At 42.5% G+C, this 25,575-nt stretch overlaps 1 long non-coding RNA gene across 1 annotated transcript; it reads right to left on the reverse strand.

The window, feature by feature from the left end:
* Positions 1 to 4,257: 4,257 nt before the first annotated feature.
* LOC140594068 (uncharacterized) lies at positions 4,258 to 18,225 on the reverse strand. The gene is made up of 3 exons (XR_011994591.1): positions 17,999 to 18,225; positions 5,227 to 5,400; positions 4,258 to 4,401 (listed from the first exon to the last, which is right to left on the reverse strand). It is a non-coding gene; the product is annotated as an uncharacterized lncRNA (long non-coding RNA).
* Between the last annotated feature and the right edge of the window lie 7,350 nt (positions 18,226 to 25,575).

Genomic DNA, 25,575 nt, shown 5'->3' on the forward strand with positions numbered 1-25,575 from the left:
TGTTTTTCCTCACCTGAAAGCCATGCATGTATCAATAAATTTTTTTCATATGTTACAGGAAAACATAAATACAGAAGAAGGAAACAACATCTCCTCAACCCCGATGTTCTTCGCAAAAGTAGCCAACTTTAACACTTTCTTATAGGCCCCTTCCCCAAAAAGATTCTGAGTTAGTCTCACATTCACTGTGCCTAATCCCAAAGTTTTCGTTTCTTACCACTTAGCTCCATAGTCTGCTGGCTGGGTGACAGTGAGTACCACAGTTTCTGTATCTGTAAGACAGAGGCAGTGAGTAGACCTATCCAATGAGATATGGTCCATGCGAGATGCCTTGGAAGGTACTCAGTTCGCACCAAGTGCTCATAAGTATTGTTCACAATCATCCCAGTAATAGGAAATCAGAAGTCTGCATTGTTGGTATGGCCTCTTGCTTTCTCTTCCTTCACACTAGATTCCTTGTGGCCCAGTAATGTGGAACAGTCTGGCACAGGACCACGTTTCTCCTGTCTGGCAGGAGGATCTGAGTGGGGAGTCATAGCACTACGGCTCTCCTTCCTTATCGAGAGCAGTGAGCCCATCATCTCCACTATGTTCTTGGAGAGCCTGAGGATCCAGAGACATGTGGTTTCGTCCAGGCCCACACTCTCTAATATAGCAAGCACTAGCCACATGTGGCTCCTTAAATCTACATTAGATTTAATTTGAATTGCAGTTCCCCAGTCACACTAGCCATAATTCAGTGCTGTATGGCTATACATGGTTGGTGGCTACCATATTGGACAGCACAGATACAAAACACCTCCATGATTGCAGAAAGTTCAACTATGCAGTGCTGTTCACTGCTCTCCTTCATCCTCCAACTTAGACATAGACCATGATCTGAGTGGCCAGTAGAAGCCTCATCCCCTGATGCTAGAGTGTTTCAACCCTCTACGTAAGAGGTCTACCCCAAGTCCATGAATGGACTTCACAAGTCTTGTGAATGGAAGAGTAAATAACATAGGGTTAGCCATACTTCAGCCCCTTTTGAAGCACGAGCAGACAACATGCATTCCTGCTTTGCTTCTTCCAGCCTGCAGCAATCACTTCTACTTAGCACAGAGCCACCTAGAGCCTCCAACCCCAAGAAGTTTCAGTCAAGTCCCCATGCATCTGTGTCCCCACTTCAGTTTTACATTTAGATCCCTGTATACATATCCCAGTGTTTTGTGCGGACTCTCCCATCTGCCCCCTCTTCCGCGGGAGAGTCTGCTCTAAGATGGAGCTCCAGCCCCAGGCTCTAGTGCACAGGGCAGCTATGTGGGGAAGGTTCTTGATTCCTCTCTTCTGTCTTTACATTGGATGTTCCATTGCTAGGCTTCTTCTCCTTTCCTCCCTCCCTCACTTCCTTCCTTTTTTTTTCAAACTTGATTGTGCACCTATGCCAGACATCAAGAATTTAAAAACAAAAAGCCTTGATCTCTGCCCCTCAAAAAGTTTGAAGTCTAGGAGGTTAAGGCAAAAAAAAAAAAAGAAGAAGAAAAGAAAAAGAAAGAAAGAAAAAAAGTGATTTGGCAATAACAGCTTGCATTTATTGAGAGATTTATGTGCCAGTCTATCCTAAACACTCTATAAATACTTAAATATATTTATTCATATATTCACTAACTTATCTTTTTTTAAGATTTTATTTATTTATTAATAAGAGACACACAGAGAGAAAGAGAGTGAGAGAGAGAGAGGCAGAGACATAGGCAGAGGAAGAAGCAGGCTCCATGTAGGGAACCCGATGCGGGACTCGATCCCGGGATCCCAGGATCACTCCCTGGGCTGAAGGCAGGTGCTAAACCGCTGAGCCACCCAGAGATCCCTCACTAACTTACTTATCTTCACAATAACGCTATCAAGTAGGTGCTGTCATTATTCCCCATTATATAGAAGAGGAAACTGAGGCATGGAGAGATTAAATAATGTGCCTCAAGTCATGCAGGTAATAAATGGTAGATCCAGAATTTGGACCAAGATATCCTGGCTGGAAATCTATGCTTTAGCTATTGTATTCTCCTGCACTTTTTCCTCACTTGAACCATGCATGTACCAGTAAAATTTCCAGTAGTTTCTATCTACTTCCAGTAGTCAGCCAATGACTAATTTTGCCCCTGATGGAACATTTGGCAATGTCTGGAAATATCTGTAGTTGTCACAATTTGGGAGGAGAAAAGTGCTCCTGGCATCTCACGAGTGGAGACCAAGAATGCTAGTAAACATCCTGCAGTGCACAGGACAGCACCCCCAGCAGGGATTACCCAGCCCTGACTGCCAATAGTCTGAGGTTGAGAGACTGAGACATAGGTCAGTCGTCGAATGTAAAGGATTTGATAAAAGGCTCTTGTGTTATATGTATACATCCTCATGTTTATGTTATAATCCTTCAACAAAGAATTCAGAAATTGATATTGTTACTATTTTCATTGGTTTCATTTGTATTAAACAAGAGAATGATAACATTTTCAGATTTTTCTCTGAGATAAATGTAACCCAATCCACCCAAATCTAAGAGCCCAAATGTTGTTACTCAAGCACAAGCCTTTGGGGGGTGAAGGAACATGGATGAGCTGATGACCCTCTCCACTCCCACCAACCAGCCCCCACTGGGAAGCCACACACATCCTCCTGACCCTGCAATCTCTGGGTCTCCTGAGTGCCCTTCTGGGCACCACCATAGGAAATAATTATCCCCTCTGGACTCCTGCCAATTAAATTCTCCCATGGCTTCTTGTTAGCAGAAAAGTGTGGGGAGGCGGGCTTGTTGGCATCCATTTCCTGTTCATCTCATCTGCCTCCTGCTTCATCAGCAAGTGAAGCTTTTTCTCAGGATGCCCACAGCTGCATTCCCAGCCCAGTCAGCCAAACATTCCTGGCCCCACCCGCAGACTGACTATCTCATTTATAAGGAAAAAGGGGAAAGAGGCAGTTTCTGGAGAGGCTTGTCTGAAGGTTCTGCTTCCTAGCATTAAGAGAACTCTCCCATCCAGGGAGTTCTATTTGGCTGTTGGCCCAGTGCCTGGGAATGGCAGCTGAGGCCACTAGATCTACCCATGAACTTGACAAATACTATTGAGGAAGAGGATCCTGGAGATTATACAGTCCAGCATTACTCAAAGCATGATCCATGGAACACTTATTCTGCAGAACCTTAAAAGATCTTAAGAGTAAAACATTCTGTGAGCACTGAATTTGGGGGACCTTGAATTAGAGTGCTGGATTGCAGCAGGACTTGTCAGAGCTTTGAATATGTTAATGGGCATTTTAAGTGTCTGAGTGAGGAGCATAGCATGCAGTGTTTTCTCAAACCATTTGACCACATGTCTTAGTTTGAATTCTCCCAAAAGCAGAGATAAAGACATGGGTTCAAGTACAGCTTAGTTAGGAGTTCATTCCAGTGATGAAAAATAACAAAGTGAGCCAAAATAAGACAGAGAAAGAACCAAAGGCAATAAAGACGTGTTAATGAGCTGATTAGAAACATGAGCAATTGGAATTCAATACTGCTGGAGGCTGTCTGAGGAACCATAAAAAAATATGCCTCAAAATTAGCCCACTAAAGGTCGAAGCTCCTCAGGCTCCATGCTCTGTTGATTGGAGGCTACAGTTGGGGGCGTTTGATGCCCTGCCCTTCCCAGGTTGCACCTGCAGGCTGGCAGCGCAGCCCTCCCCAGCTCTCGGGAAAGCTCTGAGGCAGCAGAGCAAAGAGACACTGAGGGAAACACTTGACATGAAACTTGGCAACGTGCGTAGAAGTTTCCACACAGCTACACTGAAATAAGGTGGGCCAAAGGGATGTGGTATGGCACACAAGTCTGCTTACCACAAAAGACTTTCTTTTTTCTGCTAGAACATGTGATTTATAGCTCTTCTTGGAAGGCATAGGAAAGTTTGTTCTCAACTGAGTGCCTTAAATTACAAGTGAGGGACAGAGATCCAGAGGAAATGTGACTTGCTCGAGGCATGTCACAGTATTCCAAAAGAGGCTCACAGTGTTTCTCATTCTTTTTATCTGTATGGGGCTTATTAGAGCACTTCCTTCCACAGTGAATTCAGATATGACATGCTTACAACAGTGCCTGGCACATAGTAATGTCTCAATAAAATTATTCATATAACATATAAAATTGTTATATATATTATGTAATATGAAATTGTTATTATTTGCTCCAAAATGAGAGTGGTTGCACACTCAGAAACTGCTACCGCAGTGTTGCTCACACCATACTTGTAGAAAGATGAAGTCCTTCCGTTTGAGAAGTTTACATACTTAAAATGAGCAAGGTCATGATTCCTTCCCTCAACAGATTTGGTGGCTGGTATAGGTATTATAGTGAAGAAAGTAGAAGGAGCCTCTTCCTTCATGGAGCTTACAGCCTAGTAGAGAAGAGATAAATTAAATAGACAATTCAGTAACTAATTAATTACTTCAAATGTGATGATTGTTTTGAAAGAAAACTATCTATGCTGCAAGTCTACCTTCTGGACTTCTGGCTGCAAAACTCTCTCTTTCCTCCACCTACACACATAAATATCAACCCCCCACAGGGGCTGCTAGCATAGCACATACAGAGCTAACAAATAAAAAAAGCTAACAACACACGCCATGTCTCTGTAACACCCACAATCCCAAGTCAGTTTGGTAAGAAAAGAAAAAAATTAAGCTTGTTATGTGTCTTTATTGCCAACCCTCCTCCCCAATCATATACCCAAATGGGACTCATTTGTGCTTTTCCAGGTTTTTGAAAACCATCTGCAGGAAAAATAACAGAAGACCCTGAGGGAGGAAAAAATGTTGACTCTGGCATAAAAATATTAACACTATCATTATAATAGTTACCATTTGTTAAACATCAATTCAAGTGGTACTTCATATGGTACTTTGTATGTTATTTCATTTCAATAAATATTTACTAAGTACCTACTGTCTGCCAGGCTCTGTACTAGACATAGGACATGCTCTACCCACCCCACTCCAAAAAAACAGATAAAAATTTATACTCTTTTGGGACTCACAGCCTAGTTGGGGGAGAGGGATAGTACACATAGCAATTAAGTAAATTATGTCAATGTATCAGGTAGTTTTTGCTGTATAACAAATTGCCCCAAATCTCAGCGACTTCAAACTATAGCCATATCCTTAGCTCCTGATTCTGTAGATCAGCTATGTAGGCTCATCTCATCTCAGCTGGGGTCACTCACAAGTCTGGCAGGCAGCTGGCTGGCTTGCAGCTGAGTGCTTGGTGATCCAAGGTCAGCTGGAGCAAACCAGGCCATCCTGGCTCACGTGTCTTTCACATTCTTCCAACAGGCTGGCCTGGCATCTTCTCATGGCAAGACAGACATGCAAAGGTGAACAGCAAGAGAAAAAAAGTCCTGCAAGAGAAAAAAAATGGCCATGTACATTTACTTTTCAAGTCTCTGTTTGCATCATAGTTATTAATATCCCATTGATTAGAGAAAGGCATATGACAGAGCGTAGACTCAGAGTGGTAGGGTATTACAAAATTGTAGAAAAAAGATGCAGATACAAGGAGGCCATTAGTTGGGACAGTTACACAAATCACTTTGCCATGGATAGAAATAAGCACTACAGAAATGAGGCAGGTCTAGTGAGATGGGGCATGCAGAGGCCTTGGAATTTCTAGTAGGAGGATTGGGTAGTCTTCCCAGGGAGGGTGGCATTTGAAAAAGACTTGTCTCTTTGTGTATTACTATCTACTAATATTATTTCTAATTTTCACAGCAAATAGTACATTAGAAATTGTTATTCCCATTTTACAGATGGAGTAATTGAAGCTCAGAGTGGTAAGTAACCCCAGGATCTCACAACAAGCAAATGGTTATAATACTAAACAGGGCTTTTGCTATTACAAGCCTTAGGAAACCCAACCCAAACTTGCACATGCCAAGGAAAGGTAGGAGAAGGAGACCGGGTGGCTTACAAAATTGAAAAGACCATCAGCAGACACATCAGTAGAAAGACACGTTAATAGTGTGGCTTTCAGATACACTTGGAGCCAGGCCTTGGACTCTGTCACTAGGCTCTCATTTCTCTCTTCGAGTGGGAGCTTCCTCTGTATTGGTCCCATTCTTGGACAGTCTTCCTTGGGGTGGCAGGATGGCCACCAGCAACTGCTTCCAATGTCAAGTCCAAGAGGAAACACTGAGCCTCTTTTCTGGCAGTTCCCACTAAAGTTTAGAGATTCAGTCCAACTGGACCAGTTTTGATCATTAGCATTCCCTGCCCACTCACAATGGCTAGTAGAATGTGATGTGAAACCTGCCTTACGCCCCACTCAGGAGGCAATGTAGTAAGCACTTGATGAGTTAAAATAAATGAATGAACAAATAGACCTCAATATGGCTTAGTAACTCGATGTGCATGAGTAGTATCATCTATACTATCTTCTTCACAAATAATGTCTAAAACCCCTTGCTTCTTTATAATAAATGATAATAACTTTTATAGTGCTTTTCCTCACCCCCAACACACACCTACCACCTTTATGGATATCAAACAGCTTTGCAAGATTTGTGGATTTTACTCTGCATTGCACAAAGGTAGCTGATGGATCACTTATGACACAGACAAGGAAATCGCTTTATCTAGAGTCACACAGCAAGCTAGTCCTGGAGTCAAAAAACAGAAAAAAATTCTGATTTCCAAAGGCTACCAACCCATTGCAAAAACTCAATCTTGTTCTTCTATGGAGGAAAATAGAAGTGTTCCGTTGAAGAGCTCTTTCAGAAGAATCAAAGATGAAATTCTCCAAAAGAAGGGCTGGTATGAAAAATTGTGATCATTGTAATGAGGAGGCCTCCTATCAGGGTAATATATATCCTCAACTGCTTTTCTGAATATCATCGTTGGTAGTTTTGCAGAGCAGTCCTTTGAGAAATCACCTGGCATTGCATCTCAATATATGCAATTAAATTTGAGATCACAAGAGATATGTTATTCACGTTAATTCAGTTCAACAAACATGCACTGAACTATATGGTTCCTGGAGCTGTGCTATTCCATGATAAGGCAGAGATAGCTAAAGCTCAGGTGATTCCAGAGAGTCAGACACGAGCAGCATCTTCACAGCTGACACTTCTCGAACTCTCTGCTCTGGGCACTATTCTAAGCTTTTGACACCTATTATCTCATGCAATCCCCCAAACGATCCTACAGGTGGGTATTATTATTTCAAATTAGGAAACTGATACAGAGGGGTTGAGTAACTTGTCCAGGATCACTCAGCTAGGAGGGGACAGAGCAATGAATCAAACCCAAATCACATCCTCCCCTCCCACCTGCATAGCCCTGCTTCCTTCTGATTCATGCCAGTTCTGAAGATGGTATGAGAATTACATTATCCTAGTGCTCTCAGACTCATGTTGCAACTGCCATTTCTTGAGGACCTCCTCTGGGCCAAACACTTGCATGCAGGGATAGTTACAGACATTAGCTCTCTTAGGCTACAGAGCACCTCTATGAATTAGTGTTATTATCTTCCATTTTTCAGTTAAAGAAACTGGGGTTCAAACCAGTTAAATAATGATTGAATGACTACAAATTGGTGAGGTGATCAGAGGAAGGGAAATAGGAGCAGGACTTCCCCCCACACACACCCCTAGAGATTAGAGCTACCATTTATTGTGCATTTACTTGCCAGCCTTTGGGCTAAATACTTCATATAAATTATCTCCAGTACTCTTCCTAAGGAAAATGAGTCCTAGTATTTCACTAATTTGCTCAAAGTTCACACCGCTAGGAAGTATCAGGCCTAGAATTCAACCCATTGTCCTACTGCCCCAAAGCCCACACTCTTAGCCACTAGGAGAGCATGCAAGACTTTCCCAGGTAAGAAGCAGTGAGGGCACTGGCCCTCCAGTGGGGAATGGTTGACAAACTGTGGTACACCCATATAATGAAACCCTACTCAGCAATTGAAAGGAACAAATTAACAATACAACAGGATGAATCTCAAATGTATCATCCCAAGTGAAAGAAGCCAGATTCAAGGGCTTGCTACCCTAGGGAGAGAAACCAGATCAATGGTTGCCAGAAACAGGGTGACAGGGAGGGGTTAACTAAGTAGTGTAGGAAATTTGGGGAGTGATGGAACAATTCCATATCTTGATTATGGTGGTTCCATGACTGTCGGCATTTGTCAAAACTTGGACAAGTGTACATTAAGATGGATTTTACTGTTTCTAATGATACCTCTATTTTGTAAAAAGGGGAAAAAAAGAAAGAAGAGGAAAGGGTGGAAGACCACTTAAAGGAGCTCAGCTAGCATAGAGTCTTCAGAGAGGCCTGAATTCTTCCTAGAAAGTGTATCAGATGGAAACATTTGTCAATCTGGTCAGCAAAGGTTCAGTGAGCAGCTACTATGTGCCAAACACTACAGGCATACCCTGCAGATTTTGCAAAGTTTGGGGCCAGACCACCATGATAAAGCAAATAGTATAATGAAGCTAGTATTACAATGAAGTGACTATTGCAGCAAGATAAGCCAAATGAATTTTTTTATTTCCCAGTGCATATAAAAGTTACATTTACACTATACCATAGTCTACTAAGTATGCAATAGCATTATGTCTAAAAAAGCCATGTAAATGCTTTATTACTAAAAAATACCTTATTGCTAAAAATGCTAACCAGTCATCTGCGCCTTCAGGAAGTAGAAATCACTGATCATATATCATCATAACAAATACAATAATAATGAAAATGTGTGAAACACTGTGAGTTAAAATTTGACACAGAGGGACAGATGCCTGGGTGGTTCAGTGGTTGAGCAACTGCCTTTGGCTCAGGTTGTGATCCCAGGGTCCCAGGATAGAGTCCCGCATCAGGCTCCCCACAGGGAGCCTGCTTCTCCCTCTGCCTAGTGTTTGCCTCTCTCTCTCTCTGGGTCACTCATGAATAAATAAATAAATAAATAAATAAATAAATAAATAAATAAATAAATCTTTTTTAAAAAAGTGACACAGAGACAAGAAGTGAGCAAACACTGTTGGAAAAAATGGTGCTGATAGACTTGCTCAACGCAGGGTTGCCACACACCTCCAATTGGTTAAAAAAAATACAGTACCTGCAGAGTGCAATAAAGCAAAACACCTAATATACAGGCAAAGAGAATACTATGAGTGAACAGAACAGAGGAGCTCCTGAACCTTACGGCTTATGTACTGGTTTACATTTTTTTAATTGTTTTTAATGAAATAATATAATTTCAGCTAATAGTAATAAAGTAAGCAAATAAAACCAGGTAACAAGGGACAGTGAATATATTCTAGGTTAGAGAATGCAACCCTCTGTGTTTAGCAGAGTGCAGGGCATGGAGTGACCACACCAAAAGTTATGGACGGACAGTAGTGGATTCAAGGTTTGTTTGCTTTTTAACTCAGAAAAGTCCCAGACAATAGGACTTACAGTCAGCGCTCACTGAGGCCTAAGTTCTCCACAGGAATAATTTGACCTCGGGGAGGGTTTCTACATGCTGCCCAACACGCAGGCCTCCTTTCTCCAGGCGACTCAGGGAATGCTCATTCATTTTAATGGAAAATTGAAGGAAACATACTGAGAAAGAAATATGCTGGGGCAAGACATCACATTATTCCTTCCCAGGACTTGAAGCAATGCTTTTTGGATTATTCATATGCTGCTCCTGTTGATTCTTTTTCTTTTTTTTTTTAAGGATTTATTTACTTATTTGAGAGAGAGTGTGTGTATGTGTGCAAGTGGGAGGAGGGGCAGAGGGAGAGAGAGAGAGGACCAGACTCCCCGCTGAGCATGGACCCCCAAAGTGGGGCTTCATCTCACTACACTGAGATCACAAACTGAACTGAAACCAAGAGTCGGGAGCCCAACTGACTGAGCCACCCAGGCGCCCCATTCCTGTCAATTCTAAATGGATTTATCATCGATTCTTTTGCATAATACAAAAAAATTACAATTCCTTTCCAACCTGCTCTGTTTGCTTAGCTTTATATTTTATGAACAAAACATTCTTCCCTTCCTCTGGACTCTTTCCTATGCTTTATGCCAGGAAAACCACATGACTTTAAATGCTTTGGGGTTGGGTGGCTTCTTCCCCTTATATCCTGAGAACCTGATGCCAGAAGTCACCGCCCACATTTACAATGCATGTTCCTCATTTGACCAGAACACATCCTTCCTCCCTTGGCCTTTGTCCCGTGCTCACCTGGAGAATGCTTCAAGTTCAAAACATCCCCGTAGAGTCAAGCTATTGTCAGAGTTGAGAGTAGAAATGACTTTGGTATCTTCACAAATAGATCCTGTTGTCTCCAACATCTTCATTCCAACTCTGTTTCTCTCCTTACCCATCACCCAAATCTACCCTGGTGTGGGCTGATTCCATGGCATTTTGGGGATCCAGTAAACCTGGTCATTGGTTCTGAAACCATTCCAGGAGTAAGATTATTATGCGATGATACCCAAACTCCTATGAAGTTTGCAAAATCTGCCACAAGCTGTTCCTGACTTTCCACTGCTCAGAAAAGAAAACACCTTGTCTTTTGTCTCTGGAAGCTGTTTACTTAGGGCTTTGACTAGGCTCCCCACCTTTCAAACACAGAAAAGATGACTTCCAGCCAGTTGGCATTAGTTGTTTTAATTTGTCCATGAGCACGTCTTTTTCTTCTTTAACTCTCTCAGAATGTCAAGAAGCTTCACTGGAAACTCCAAAAGAAGTTGAGAATTTTTGGAAGTCTCTGGCAGAAGAGATTATAAAGTTACTCCCTGCCAAAGGCTGGCCTGCCCCAGCAGGTTTAGACAATGTGAAAACCATGTCTCTAGTGAGAATTGGCTGTGCTGCTTTGCTTCTCTTACAACCTTGGCTCTCCTGTCAGTGCTATTAGGAGAGAGCAAACACTTGCATTTTTCGCTTGAAATGTTTGTGGGTTTGCTGTTGGCTATGTGATCTCAGTTAAATTCAGTGACACAAAGTGATTTCCAAAGCAGTTAGGACCAAACTGATTTTGAAGAAGTCACCAGGAATGTGTGTCAAGGGTAAGCCACAAAGATGTTCATGATGATGGTATCTATGGTAGGGAAGGAAGGAAGGAAGGAAGGAAGGAAGGAAGGAAGGAAGGAAGGAAGGAAGGGAGAGTGGGAGGGAGAGAGGGAGGGAAGAAGGAAAGAAGGAAGGGAGGAAAGGAGGAAGGAGGGGAGGAAGGAAGGGGCAAAGAAAAGAAAGGAAAAAAGGTGATAAGGAGCAATCTAAATGTCAGAAAATAGAGTATTGTTTGAATAAATTTTGGTACAGCCATTTGATGTTAATGGCATGCAGTCGTGAAAAAAATGCCACTGTAGAAAGGTACATGATGGCATGAAATTATTCTTTCTCTCTTGTAAGCACCAACACACTAGAAGGTAACTAGTAATATAAAAGTACTAAGATTATTTCTTAACTTGCAAACGCAAGTGATAAAAAGTATATGTATGATGCGATCTCATTTTTATTTTAAAAATGTAAGTAGGTACAGAACAATGTTTCTCAACCTTGGTATAATTGACAATTGGGGCTATCCTGTGCATTGTAGGGGGTTTAGCAGCACCCCTGATGGCTTCATGGTATGAGCACCTCCCTCCAATTGTGACAACCACAAATGTCTCCAGACAGACATATGTTCCCTGGGAGACAAAAATTGCCCTCAGATGAGAACCACTCGTCTAGTACATATTGGCAGGATGTGAGAACCATTACAAAGGAGAGGGATTTTGTGAGTCTGTTTAGTACATCTGGTCCAGTCTGTGGAGCCAGGGAAGACCTTCTTGCAGAAATGCTATTGCAGCTGAGGTCTGGAGGGTAACCGAAAGGTACATAAACAAGAGGGACCTCCAAGGAGAGCATCTGTGGATCAGAGACCAATGGCTGGAGCACTGGGGATCATTTTGGCTCCATTTTGAGAACATTGGCAGGTCAAAATCTCAACGTGTCACCTCGGCTCTCCTCCAAAGAAGAATCTGAAGAGTTCTGACTTCTTTACCATGAAGAGAACTTAACAGATCGAGAAGTTTAATCGGTGGGATTCAGGGTCAAAGAGCTCTGCAATGTATCCTGCCTCCTCCACTTACCAGTCACATATGCTTAGGGAAGTTATTTCAGTTCCCGTCAGTTTCCCTGTAAATGGGTGAAATAATCCCATCCTCACAGGGTTTCTGTGAAGATTAATTCCATAAAGCCGCTTGTGCAGTGCTGAACATGGGCACAAATCGTGGCTGCCGTCACTCTCTGACCCCTCATTAGGTGCCCTGCATCATATTTAGAACTTGATACACATTTTTTCACTTATTCTTCATAACATTCTTGTTTTAATATTTTCATCTTGTTTTACACACGTGGAAACCGAGACTTCTAGCGAGTAGGTAATCGGTTCAAAATCACACAGCCAGGAAGTGGTGGAGCTAGGATTGTATCGGAGAAGTTCAAAGAAAAAGTCTATTCTCTTGATCAGCGTTTTATACTGCCTCTGGCAACGGATCTGTCATTTTCTGCACTACTGTTCTCTTATCGAGTAGCAAATTGCCACAAGTTTAGCAGCTTCAAATCACACTAGTTTCTTATCTCATGGTTGCTGTAGGCCAGCTGTGTGGGCACAGTGTGGCTGGATTGTCTGCTCAGGGCCTCATTGGGTTGAAATTAAGATGGCAGCTGGGACTGCAGTTCACACGTGGGCCCATGCTCCTCTTCCAAGTAGACTGGTTGTTGGCAGAATTCATTTCCTTGGAGTTGTAGGACTGACGTGCCTATTTCTCTGCTAGCTGTCAGCCAGGGACCACTCAGCTCCCCTATATGGGTCCTGGCCACATGGTTCTATAGACATCACACAGACACACATGTTTGCTTTTTCCGGGTCAGCAGAAACACTGCTCTCTGACCCCTTTCCACATCTTCCATCTCTATTCTTTTTTTTTTCTCTATTCTTTTTTTTCTTTTTTTAAGATTTTATCCATTTATTCATGAGAGACATGGGGGGGGGAGGTGGTAGAGACCCAGGCAGAGGGAGAAGCAGGCTCCATGCAGGGAGCACAATGTGGGACTCGATCCCAAGACTCCAGGATCACACCCTGGGCCGAAGGTGGGCACTAAACCGCTGAGCCACCCAGGGATCCCCATTTTCGTCTCTATTCTTAAAGGACTCCTGGGATCCATCTGGATCGACATCCTATCTTAAAATCAACTGATTTGAGAACTTCATTACATCTGCGAGATGCTTTCAGAGCAGTGCCTAGAACAGTGATGGATCGAATAACTGCAGAAAGTACACAAACACCATCTCAGCCTTCTGCCTACCACCTCCTATTCCTGTTTCATTTTGTTTTTTAAGACTTCACTTATTTATGCATGAGAGACACAGAGAGGCAGAGGGAGAAGCAGGCTTCCCCATGGGGAGCCTGATGCGGGACTCAATCCCAAGACCCCAGGCTCACAACCTGAGCCCAAGGCAGATGCTCAACCCTGAGCCATCCAGGTGCCCCTCCTATTCCTGTTTTTAAACAATGGTTGCTGAGACTGTCAAAGAGCATTGCCTGTCCATATTGTGTGTCCAGGTCTAAACTCAGCTCTTTGCTGACATCTCCCTGGACAGGGGTCCTGTCCCGCCGCTCCCCAGCTCCACACCCCAGGCAGGCATACAAGAGTTCACCTCACATTTCCTGGTGCAGATGCTTTATGCCATGTGTCCATCAGCTCTGTGAATTCCCATTTGTTCCTTTCTTAATCTGTTCTCTGTTTGGAGAGCCAGGTAATTCCCACTGTGAAGAGGGGAAGTCTGCACTTTTGGAGAAGGGAGTGGGGTACCATCGCCAAGTGTGACCAGGACCGATTCCAATTCAGCTGGCCAGTGCCATTTTGTGGAATCCAAAACTTTTCTCTGACTTCTCAGGCATGGTTTGCACTCCCCCACCTTTCCTCCTCCTTTCTATGTTCTCTGGTTTCCCCTGCAAATTCCTGTGTTCTTACAAGCATGCCAAGAAAATTGCACTCAAACCATCTGGACAAGTAATCCCAGCGTGAAAATTATCTGGGTATTTGGACTTCCCAAACTAAAAAGGTTTTGGTTTGAGTCATTCATAGAGGCCCACCCTAAAACAGCCTCATTCTTCTGAAGGAAGGGAAGTGGCACTTAATAGAAGGGAGCATCCGGACCAGAAAATTTCACCTTGCCATTGATTTCTTCACATTATATCTCTGCAAGAAATTCCACTAATTAAAAAAAAAAAAAAAGAAACAAACAAACAACAACAACAAAAAAAAAACAGGTGAAGAATGTGAAAGACAGGATGTAGAGAATTAGCTGTACCAAATATGCATATTAATAGAGGTTTAAAGGTAAAAGCCCTGGGGCACCAGGTGGCTCAAAGGTTGAGCATCTGCCTTTCCACTCAGGTTGTGATCCGAGTCCTGGCATCAAGTCCCACATTGGGCTCCCTGACCCTGCTTCTCCCTCTGCCTATGTCTCTGCCTCTCTCTCTCTGTGTCTCATGAATAAATAATTAAAATCATTTTTTAAAAAAATTAAAAATAAGTAAGGAAATAGTCAAATAAAGCAATGTCTTTGTTCCTCCAACCACACCACTTGGCATCTGTTTATTTGGTTCTTGATCATTTAAAGAATATTGGTAGGATGCCTGGGTGGCTCAGCGGTTGAGCGTCTGCCTTCAGATCAGGGTGTGATCGTCGGACCTGAGATCGAGTCTCATACTGGGCTCCTTGTAGGAAGCCTGCTTCTCCCTCTGCCTATGTCTCTGCCTCTCTCTCCACCCCCCCTCTGTCTCTCATGAATAAATAAATAAAAATGTTTAAATTTCAAGAATATTGAAAGAAAAAAAGAATATTGGTATATTGTTCATTTAGGAGAACCATGGAAAAGTATAAAGCAACTCTATGTCAGAAGTATGAGTTAGTCAGACATTCTTCATAGAAAACGGAAGCCAGCACAATTTTTAAACTCATGCATCTTCTGAGATGAGATTTAGTGAAGATAATGATCAAAGAAATGCTAGTTATGTTCTTGAGAAGAAACTATGACAAGAAATAAATATGTGGTTCTCTGATGACACCTGGGCTTGGAGGTCAAAACACCTGGGATCTTAAGCAAGTCTTTTTTTCTGCAACTGATATCATCAAAGCCAACTCTCTCCACAGTTCCCACTGAGGAAGCGGGGAGAGGCCTGTGAAAGCCAATTATGGAGAAGTTGGAACAAGAATACACCAACGCAGGATCCCTGGATGGCTCAGCGGTTCAGCACCTGCCTGTGGCTCAGGGCCTGATCCTGGAGTCCTGGGATCAAGTCCCACGTCGGGCTCCCTGCATGGAGCCTGCTTCTCCCTCTGCCTGTGTCTCTGCCTCTCTCTCTATGTCTATCATGAATGAATAAAGAAGTAAAATCTTAAAAAAAAAAAAGGAGTACACCAACGCTGGTCAGTCATTGGCTGCGGGCTGCTCTCCAAGGGCTTTAACACCCCAGGAGACCCACCTGCCAGCAGAGATGAAAATTCCTCCAGGGAAGAGCTGTAACAAGTTGTGCTCTGACATCCTCTTAGAACCTTTTTTTTAATATACAAAAACAGACAGAAATAGATTTCAAGAAAGTAAGTTACAATGTTAGAAAAAAAAAAGGATAAAAATCAATATCCTGTATGTTGGGTCCCCAGCCATATCCTGTGGTCTTCAACCTCAGCCCTCTGTGTCCTCTGTGATCCGGCCTTCTTTCAGGGACTTGAGCCCCTGTGCTCTTCCAACAGTAGAACCTCCATAAACCCTCCCACCCCAGACTAGCTTGGACCACCACAGGACACTAATCTAGCCCTTAATGAGGTCTATCAGTCAGTAAACTCCACGAAGGCAAGGACTACTCTGGCTTTTGTTTCTTACCCTATCTTCCCAGAGTCTGGCACACAGAGATTAGTGAATATTGCATGAATGAATGGATATTAAAAAAATAAATTCCAAGCATCAGCCCTGCAAAGGGACTCAGTTGCAGATATTTGCAATGGCTCAGACATATATCCTTGTTTTTGTTTTCTTTCTCTGAATAGGTTAATCTAGTCACAGACAGAAACTAAAGGTGTAAAACTATTTACCTTATGGTTTATTTTTTTTGTTTTGTTTTTTTCTTTTCTTTTTTTTTTTTAATTTTTATTTACTTATGATAGTCATACAGAGAGAGAGAGAGGCAGAGACATAAGCAGAGGGAGAAGCAGGCTCCATGCACCAGGAGCCCGATGTGGGATTTGATCCTGGGTCTCAAGGATTGCGCCCTGGGCCAAAGGCAGGCTCCAAACCACTGCACCACCCAGGGATCCCTACCTTATGGTTTAAAATATGCCCTCTCATCCCCACCTCCCCTCCTCTGATGTAACTTCTCTCCAGCAATCTATTTCCAGCAATCTATTTCGAGGGCCTTCCTATATATGCACATAGTAAGAAATATTCACATGCACTCATTCTTCTTTTTTTCTACAACTGGTAGGAAACCGCAAATACTATTTATTATTTTTTACCTAATGATAAAACGAGATGAGTCCTTATGGGGACTTAAAAAGCTTCCTCATTCTTCTTTTCCCTGACACTTTATGAACATTTCAAAATAAAGCAAAGAGTGGGTAGTTTGGCCGTCAATACCTGTGAATGCTCGCCAGCTAGGTTTTACCATTCGGTATCTTCCTGGGCTTGCCTCATCAAATATCCACCCACTCTGTCATCCTTCTGTCCTTCCATCAAACCATATCATTCCTTGATTCACTTCGAAGTGAATCACAGATTTCCATACACAGTCACACAAATGCTTTAGGCAGTGGATCATTAGCTAGAGTTTACCATGCACTTTGGTTTTTTCTTTTTCTGCAAAATACACTATAGTAAACTGTGCAAATCTTAAGTGAATATTCTGAGTTCTGACAAATGCACAACACTGACTTTTGACAAATGAATACATTTGTGTACCCAAGCTCCTACAGAGATACAGAATGTGAACATCACCCCCAGAAATTTCCCTCATGTTCTGCATCAGACAATTCCCACTGTTTTGTCCTCAGATACAACCATCGTTCTTTTCCTACCATAAAATAGCTTTGCCTGTCTAGAATTTCCTATAAATGGAATCATACAGTATGGACTATTTTGTTTTTTGAGCTTCATGCATGTTATCGCAGGAGTCAGTAATTTGCTCCTTTTTTTTTTTTTTGCTGAGTATTCTCACAGTGGGGCATATATGCCACAGCATTCCCACAGTGCATTTACCCTCCTCATTCTTCCTATTAAGTGCATGGTACACCATTACTGAGGAACATTTCGGCTGTTTCTACCTTCTGCTCTCACAGAGATTACCCTCTCTTTCTAGCCTGTCACATGGCTTGCAAATACATAAGCTAAATTCCAAGAATTGAAAACACCCAGTCATTGTTCCTGCTTGTTGACTTTCAAACCGGAGAGGAAAAGTTGGTGTGTCACAAATTCGGGACTGAGACACCCATCAGCTGCGTTTCAATGGCAGGTGATTTGCAAGGCATTTTAAGAGAATGAGAACTGTGAATTAGCACATCAGCCATCCCCACCCCGGCCCTCCCCGGGGTGGGCAAGGAAGGGCAGTCAGGTCAAATGCAGGCTTCCCGCTAGCCAAGCCCTGCTGCATCACAGAGCACAAAGCGGAGAGACTGGTCAAAGAGAACATCAGGTTTCTGCAGATATTATGAGGTTTGAGCTCCTCTGGAGTGAGTGTCATTCTGTAGGCATTCTTCTAGTTCCCGCACTAAACCTTTGGTTTCCGTCGGGCCGGATCCCTGAGACTTTGATTGCAGACTGGCTGGTCTTGCTCTCAGCTACAGCCCTTTGTTGGAGAACTCACACCCCGGCCAGGCTCTGGGTTTCATTAGATAAGCTTACCCTCCACCCCTTTTTCACACCCATCATCCCCGGCCCCTGAACGTGGCAATGGGTTTTTCCTTACCTCCCTCCCCTTTCTCTTTTATTTCTCACTGATAAATGGCAAAAGCAGCTGCCGGGTTTGCTTTGAAGATGCTGATGGACGAGCATGATGAATCGGGACGGATTAGAGCAGATGAATCACATAACAACGGAGAGGGGACCGGGGAGCTAGCGCGAAGCCGGCTTCCAGCTTTACGTTTTTCAAACTCGCCTTAAAAGCCTGCATTGCTTTAATCTGGTTCCAGTTTCTGCGATGACTCTGCATATGTTTAAAAGAAGGAGAGCGAGAGAAGCCTTGTGGATATAAACAGGGAATTCCATTCTTCGGTGGGACTCTAAGAGCGCATTGTCATTCAGGGGGAGTCGAAATAGCTAGGAAACCACTTCAAGGCTCCCCCGAAACAACCGGGCAGCTCCAGGAAGAGGAACAGTTGGCAAACCAAGTGACAGAATTTAAAACTGTAAATCTTTAACATGAGGATTGACTAGCAAAATACAGCTGTTGCTGTTGGTTAGCCATATAGCCCTGCTTGGACGGAAAGTGTACTGTTGAGCTGATTATCATCAACTGCTTGCTTACTGTGAAATGGTTAGCATTAGCAGGTTGGACCCGGGTCTCGTGTTGAACCCAGGAAAAATAAGAACACTTATTTCACGGCCCCGTCGTGTTTTCTGGCCTTAAAGGGACAAAGGAAATAAAGCTGCAGTTCCAGGGCTGCACTCAGGGGTTTGAGACCCAGAGATTCCAAGTCCTCCTTTGAAATTCAAGAGACACTTAACAGAGAAGAAAGGGCTTGGTGAATGGATGGTTCCTTTGTATTTGAACAAGAGGGGCCCTCTTCCTCCCTGGATGGAAAGCCATTCAGAGGAAATCATTAAAGGACGTCCCTTTTTGCACAGCTGAGACTCCGGGGATACGGGCGAAACGAAGTGTCGAATTGATGTCGTTAAGTTACCCAAACAACAAGGGCCTGGATAGAAAAGGGGGGAAATCGTGGCTTAGCCGTTTGGCTAATTGCTAGGATCCTGCGATTCCCCCACTCACCGCAACTCCCTTGCAAGTTGTCATCACGAAAGTTACTTAGCACTTTCCCATTTCATATTTTAAGTAGAGGAAATATTAAATGGTACAAAGGACTGTTGAGTGGTGGGGAGGGGAGTCTCGATTTGATGTATCAAAAACCTTTTGACCACAAGCGTTTTAAGAGCATCAGTACAGGTTCGAAGAGCAAAGATTTGAAAGGGGCTCTCCCAGCGCTGCTGAATACTAATAATCCTCACCGACAGTGTGATTGAACGCTTGCAATGCAGCCACCACTTTGCTAAATCCTTTCCGTGGATTATCTGATTTAATCTTTACCTCATCCCTACAGAGATCGTGGCATTTCTTTCTCTTGGAGAACTTTAAGAATAAAGTGGGTCATTTTTTAAAAAACAGCTCTGGCTGCCCTTCTCCAGGTGGATCTAAAAACATTAAGCAGTGGTTCAGAAAGGCCTTTACCCCCCCCCCCCCCCCCACACACACACACACCTCTTTCCTTACTACGCTTCTTGCATCTTCTTGCATCGGATTGCCTGAGAATGTGGGTCTAAGGGGAGCTCCGAAGGGGCCCATGTCAATTGTTGCTTATGCCCTCGGTTCATTTCTACACCTCCTGTTGCCAAGTACTGGACTGATCTTGGTCATGATGAGTAGAAGGATAATAAAAGCAGAAAAGAGGGAAAATGATGGAAAGGCTTTGTGTGCATTTTGACTGTACACATTTTATAAATCTGTTTACAAGGCGAGCGTAGCTCCCCATCTGTTTGGGAAATCCCATATAAATGACAGTTAACTGATTAGTCAGATTTTCCCCCAATTGTCGTGATTTGTAAATTTAACTAGGTATCTGGACATTAATAAAACTAACCCAGAGTCTGATAAAATGCATGTGGTTTGTTTATAAGTCATCCCCACCTACATCTTCCTTCTGACCACAAAGAGCATGTTAGGACTAAGTGTTTCTCATGCAACAAGTATTTATTGAAACACTGCTAGGTGCCAGGTTATCTACTTGCTAGATTCTGAAAATTTGTGAATAAATAAGATAAACATTGCCTCCTTCACTCTGATAATGCAGTGGGTGGCTGACAAAGTATATAACTATATAAACAGATAAAAATATAGTTACCAACTGTAGTGAGTGCTAGGAAAGGGATCCGGGAGAAAAAGAAAGAACATACGAAGGATTTAAATTTTGATGGGGTGCCCCAGGAAGGCCTCTCCGGGAAAGTGACATACTGTTAAGGGTGTAAAATAAGACGTAGCCAATTCAAAACTAATGGCAAAGGTATTCCAGGCGGAAGGGACTTGCATTGGCAAAAGCTCTGAGGCTGGGAATTGTTAAGTGAGCTTAGACAACAGAAAGAAGGCTGGTATGACTATTGCTGGTTGGATGGGAGTGGGGGTGGCAGAGAGCTGCCAGGGCCAAGGGTGAGACCAGGCACCAGGCACCAAATGCCAGGGAGGGACTAAATCCAGCAGATCTAGTAAATATTTAAAACCTTAGAGGAACAGTGAATGGGATGCTCTTGATGGTTTTAAGCAGGGAGTGAAGGATGAGCTTGCTCAGATGAGGGCCTGGAGACAGATTGAGGGGAGCAAGTGTGGTCTCAGGGAGACCAGCTAGGAGGCAACTGCAGTTGTCCTGGGAGAGTTGAGTGTGACTTGGATGAGAGTGGTGGTGAGAAAAATAGGACTTGTTTGAGAGAGTTGAGGAAAGACTATGATTCCACATTCCCTGCATCCTGAACACAGAGCCCATAGGCACAATCACCAAGCAGAAGTAAGCAATAGATTTTGGGTTGTCCACTTGGTTGACCAAATAAACTAATTTACATCTATATAGGGTTTTGGTTTGTTTGTTTGTTTTTTTAGGGGGAAGAGTTTCCTAAATAATTCTGATTGGCCATTCTCATCACGCTGTTAATTGGCAGGTACTTGTTGCCTAGCTGTTGACACTAATATCAAGAAACCATAAACTGACTCAGTGATGAGCACAGCGCTCCTTCAACTGAATTGTTGAAAAGACTCCACAAGTACCCCGTATAAGAGGATAAAGACACTGTGTGTTTATTTATCTACCATGTTGTAGAAAGCACTCACTAGAGTTCACTGTCAGCTTTAGTATCCCTCCTAGTAGCCCTACCAGCATGCAATTTTGATCTTTCTCAAATGTGATCACTCCCTTATCAACCAGAGGCCACTCCTTCATTCCTGAATCATGAAGTCTGTCTTCTGAACACCCTGGCTTATGATGAATTATGTCTCCGTGCACAGTAACGCACTGTTGCCTGGTCTGTATTAATTCTTTGGTGTCCATATCTGGTTACACATGTTGAGCTGAGCTCTTGTGAACTTTACTCATCCTCAGCAGAGTTGAACAACAGACTCTGCTTTATGGGATGTTTGTCTTTGCTCAACCACAGCCCTTAGCTGGATACAATCTACGAGTTGCTCTTTCAGTTGAGTTGGCAAGGGCTCATCATTTTGGAGGTGAAGGTTGCATATTCTGTTTCCAATAATACGTCTGTGATGAGCCAATAACTGGGGCGCCTGTCTTTGCAACTGGGTCATTACAACACCCACCAAAGTCACAGCAGCAGTGTGGCCAATCCCTCATACAAGAATCAGAGGGACTTTCTTTGTTTTAATCTGTCATATTGCTGAGGACTTGTTTGAAGTTAATGTTTCAATATAGTTTTAATGTTTTTTTGACATTAATAACACTTTTATTCTATATGGGAAGGTAAACTTTTGATGAATTTCAATGCTGTCTCTCTAAAGTTATCCCAGCTGTGTCTACGCACACATTGAAATGGATAACAATGAGGACAATTTTCTGGATGATATGCCAAGAGCTGAGATAAGACTCTGAATCAAATCCAAAGTCCCTTTGCCTCACTGCATCTTTTCACTTGGCTGGTGGTCTCCTTTTTCCATTTCTTTTTTTTTTATTATTGTGGTAAAATATACATAACATAAGGTTTACCATTTTAACCATTTTTGAATATACAGTTCACTGTCATCAAGTATATTCACAGTGTATGCAACCATCATCAGTGTCTGTATTTCCAGAACTTTCCCATTACCCTACACAGAAGCTCTGTGCTCCATTTCCTCCTCCCCTAAGCTCCCAGTAACCCCTGTTCCACTTCCTGTCTCTATGAATCTGCCTATTCCAGGTACCTCATACAGGCACATCTTGCTCTGTTATGTGCCATTTTATTGTGCTTTGCTTAACTGTACTTCACAAGATATTGTGTTTTTTACACACTGAAGATTTATGGCAACCTGTGGTCAAGCAAGTCTATCAGTGCCATTTTCTTTTCTTTTTTTCTTTTAAGATTTTATTTTTAAGTAATCTCTATACCCAATGTAGGGCTTGAACTTACAACCTTGAGATCAAGAGTTGTACATTCTACCAACTGGGCCAGCCAGGCACCCCAATTAGTGCCATTTCCCCACAGCATTTGCTCACTTTGTGTCTCTGTGTTAGATTTGGGTAATTCTCATAATATTTCTAACTTTTTTATTATCGCAATACTTGTTATGGTGATCGGCGATCAGTGATCTTTGGTGTTACTGTTATAATTGGGGAGGGGAGCACCACAAACAGTGTTCCTGTAAGAGTGTGAATTTAATCAATAAAGTTGTATGTGTTCTGACTGCTTCACTGACCAGCTCTTCCCTACGCGCCCCCCCCCCCCCGCCCCCGCCCCCGCCCTTTCTATTCCCTGAGACACAACAGTATTGAAATTAGGCCAGTCAAGAACTCTGCAATGGCCTCTAAGTGTTCAAGTGAAAGGAAGAATTACACGTTTCTCACTTTATGTCAAAAGCTAGCAATGATTAAGCTTAGTGAGGAAGGCACGTCTAAAGCCGAGTTGAACTGAAAGCAAGACCTCTTATGCCTAACAGTTAGTCAAGATGTGAATGTACAGGAAAAGTTCTTGAAGGAAATTAAAAGTGCTACTCCAGTGAACATGTGAGTGATAAGAATGTGACACAGCCTTAATGCTGATCTGGAGAAAGTTTCAGTGGTCTGGATGGAAGATCAAACCAGCCCCAACATTCCCTTAAGCCAAAACCTAATCCAGAGCAAGATCTTAACTCTTCAATTCTATGAAGGCTGAGGGAGGTGAGGAAGCTGCAGAAGAAAAGTTTGAAGCTCGCAGAGGTTGGTTCATGAGGTTTAAGGAAAGACTCCAAATCTGTAAACATAAAGTGCAAGATGAAGCAGCAAGTGCTGATATAGAAGCTACAGCAAATTATCTAGGAAACCTAACTAGGATAATTACTGAAGGTGGCTACACGAAACAATAGATTTTCAATGTAGATGAAACAGCCTTCTATTGGAAGGAAATGCCATTTAGGACTTTCATAGCCAGAGAGGAGAAGTCAATGCCTATCTTCCAAGCTTTAAAGGTCAGCCTGACTCTCTCATGAGAGGCTAATGCAGCTGCTGACTATAAGTTGAAGTCCGTGATCACTAACCATTCAGAAAATCCTAGGGCCCTAAAGAATTATGCTAAATCAACTTTGCCTGTGCTGTGCCAATGATGCAACAAAGCCTGGATGACCACACATCTGTTTATAAATGGCTTACTGAGTATTTTAAGCCCACTGTTGAGACCTGCTGTTCAGAGAAAAAAAAAAGATTCCCTTCAAAATATTACTGCTCATTGACAATGCACCTGTCATCCAAGAGTTCTGATGGAGATGGACAATGAGATTAACTCTGCATTCTTTCTGCATTCCTGGACCAAGTTGTAATTTTGAGTTTCCAATATTACTAAGAAATACATTCCATAAGGCTACCGTTCCCATACATAGTGATTCCTCTGTTGGTTCTAGACAAAATACATTGAAAACCTGGAAAAGATTCACCATTCTAACAGCCATTAAGAACAATTGTGATTCATGGGAAGAAGTCAACATATCAACATTAATGGGGATGTGGAAGAAGTAGATTGCAACCCTCATGGATGACTTTGAGAGTCCAAGACTTCCATGGCGTAAGTGCTGGAGTTGTGGAAGAAATAACAAGAGAACTAGCATTAGAAGTGGAATATGAGGATGAGATTGAATTGCTACAAGCTTATGAGAACATTTGAGTGGATAAGGAGTGGATGCCTCTCATGGATGAGCAAAGAAAAGTGTTTTCTTGAGATGGAATCTACTCTTGGTGAAGATGCTGTGAAAATTGTTGACATGACAACAAAGGATTGAGGATATTGCATCAACCTAGTTGGTAAAGCAATGGCAGTGTTTGAGAGGACTGACTCCAATTTTGAAAGAAATTCTAGAGTGGGCAATCTGCTATCAAACAATATTTGCATGGTACACAGAGAAATTGCTCATGAAAGGAAGAGAAAATGGATGTAGCCAACTTCACTGTTGTCTTATTTTAAGATATTATCATAGCTGCCCTAACCTTCAGCAACCACCACCCTGATGAGTCAGCACCATCAACATCTAGGCAAGACCCTCCATCTGCAGAAAGATTATGAGTCCCTGAAAATTCAGTTGATGGTTAGCATTTTTAGCAATAAAGTATTTTTTATCAAAGAACAGTTGACATACAGCAACAAAATTTTTAATTAAGGTATGTACATTGTTTTTTAGACATAATGCTATTGCACACTTAACAGACCACAGCACCATGTAATCATAACTTTTACATGTAATGGAAAACATTACATGTTCCTTTGACTCACTTTATTGCAATATTTACTTTATTGTGGTGGTCTGGAGCCAAACCTACAATGTCTCCAAGGTGTGCCTAGACTAGTGGAATCATACAACATTTGCCCTCCTGTGTCTGGTTTATGTTTTCAAGGTTCATCCAAATTGTAGCATGTGTCCAAATTTCCTTTCCCTTTTTGTGGGTGAACAATATTCCATTGCATGGATGTACCACATTTAGTTTATCTGTTCATCCATTGGTAGTTACTTGAATTTTTCCCATTAGCTATTGTAAGCGATGCTGCTGTGAATATATAAGAATCTGCTTGAGTCCTTGCTTTCAATTATTTTGGATATATACCTAGGAGTGGAATTGCTGGATCATATAGCAATTTTATGTTTAACTTTTTGAGGACCTGACAAACAATATCGCACAGTCACTGAACCATTTCACATTCCCACCAGCAGTGCACCAGGGTTCCAGTCTCTCCACATCCTCGCCAACAGTTACTATTAACCATCCTAAGGGCTATGCCCATTTCTTTTGAAGTGGTCCTGTGTCTGTCTATATGCCTCATCGTCTTGATAGAATCAACAGATCACTCTATTCTGAACGACTTACGCAGATAGATGCAAATTTTCATTCAGGCAAAAAGGGAAGAAGAATCTATCATCCAGATTCAAAGTAAGGAAGTAATGATGAACCATGAGAGGCAGTGTAACAAAGTGGCTAAAAGCTTAGACCATGACAGTCTGGCTACAACCCCAGCTCTGCTCTAGCTAGCTGTGAATGTGGGTGAACTGCATGATTCCTTTGCATCAGTTTCTTCCTCTATGAAATAAGATGAATAAAGACACCCATTTCCTAGGGG

Source organism: Vulpes vulpes, chromosome 9 (assembly GCF_048418805.1).
Source record: "Vulpes vulpes isolate BD-2025 chromosome 9, VulVul3, whole genome shotgun sequence".
Taxonomy (NCBI): Eukaryota; Metazoa; Chordata; class Mammalia; order Carnivora; family Canidae; genus Vulpes; species Vulpes vulpes.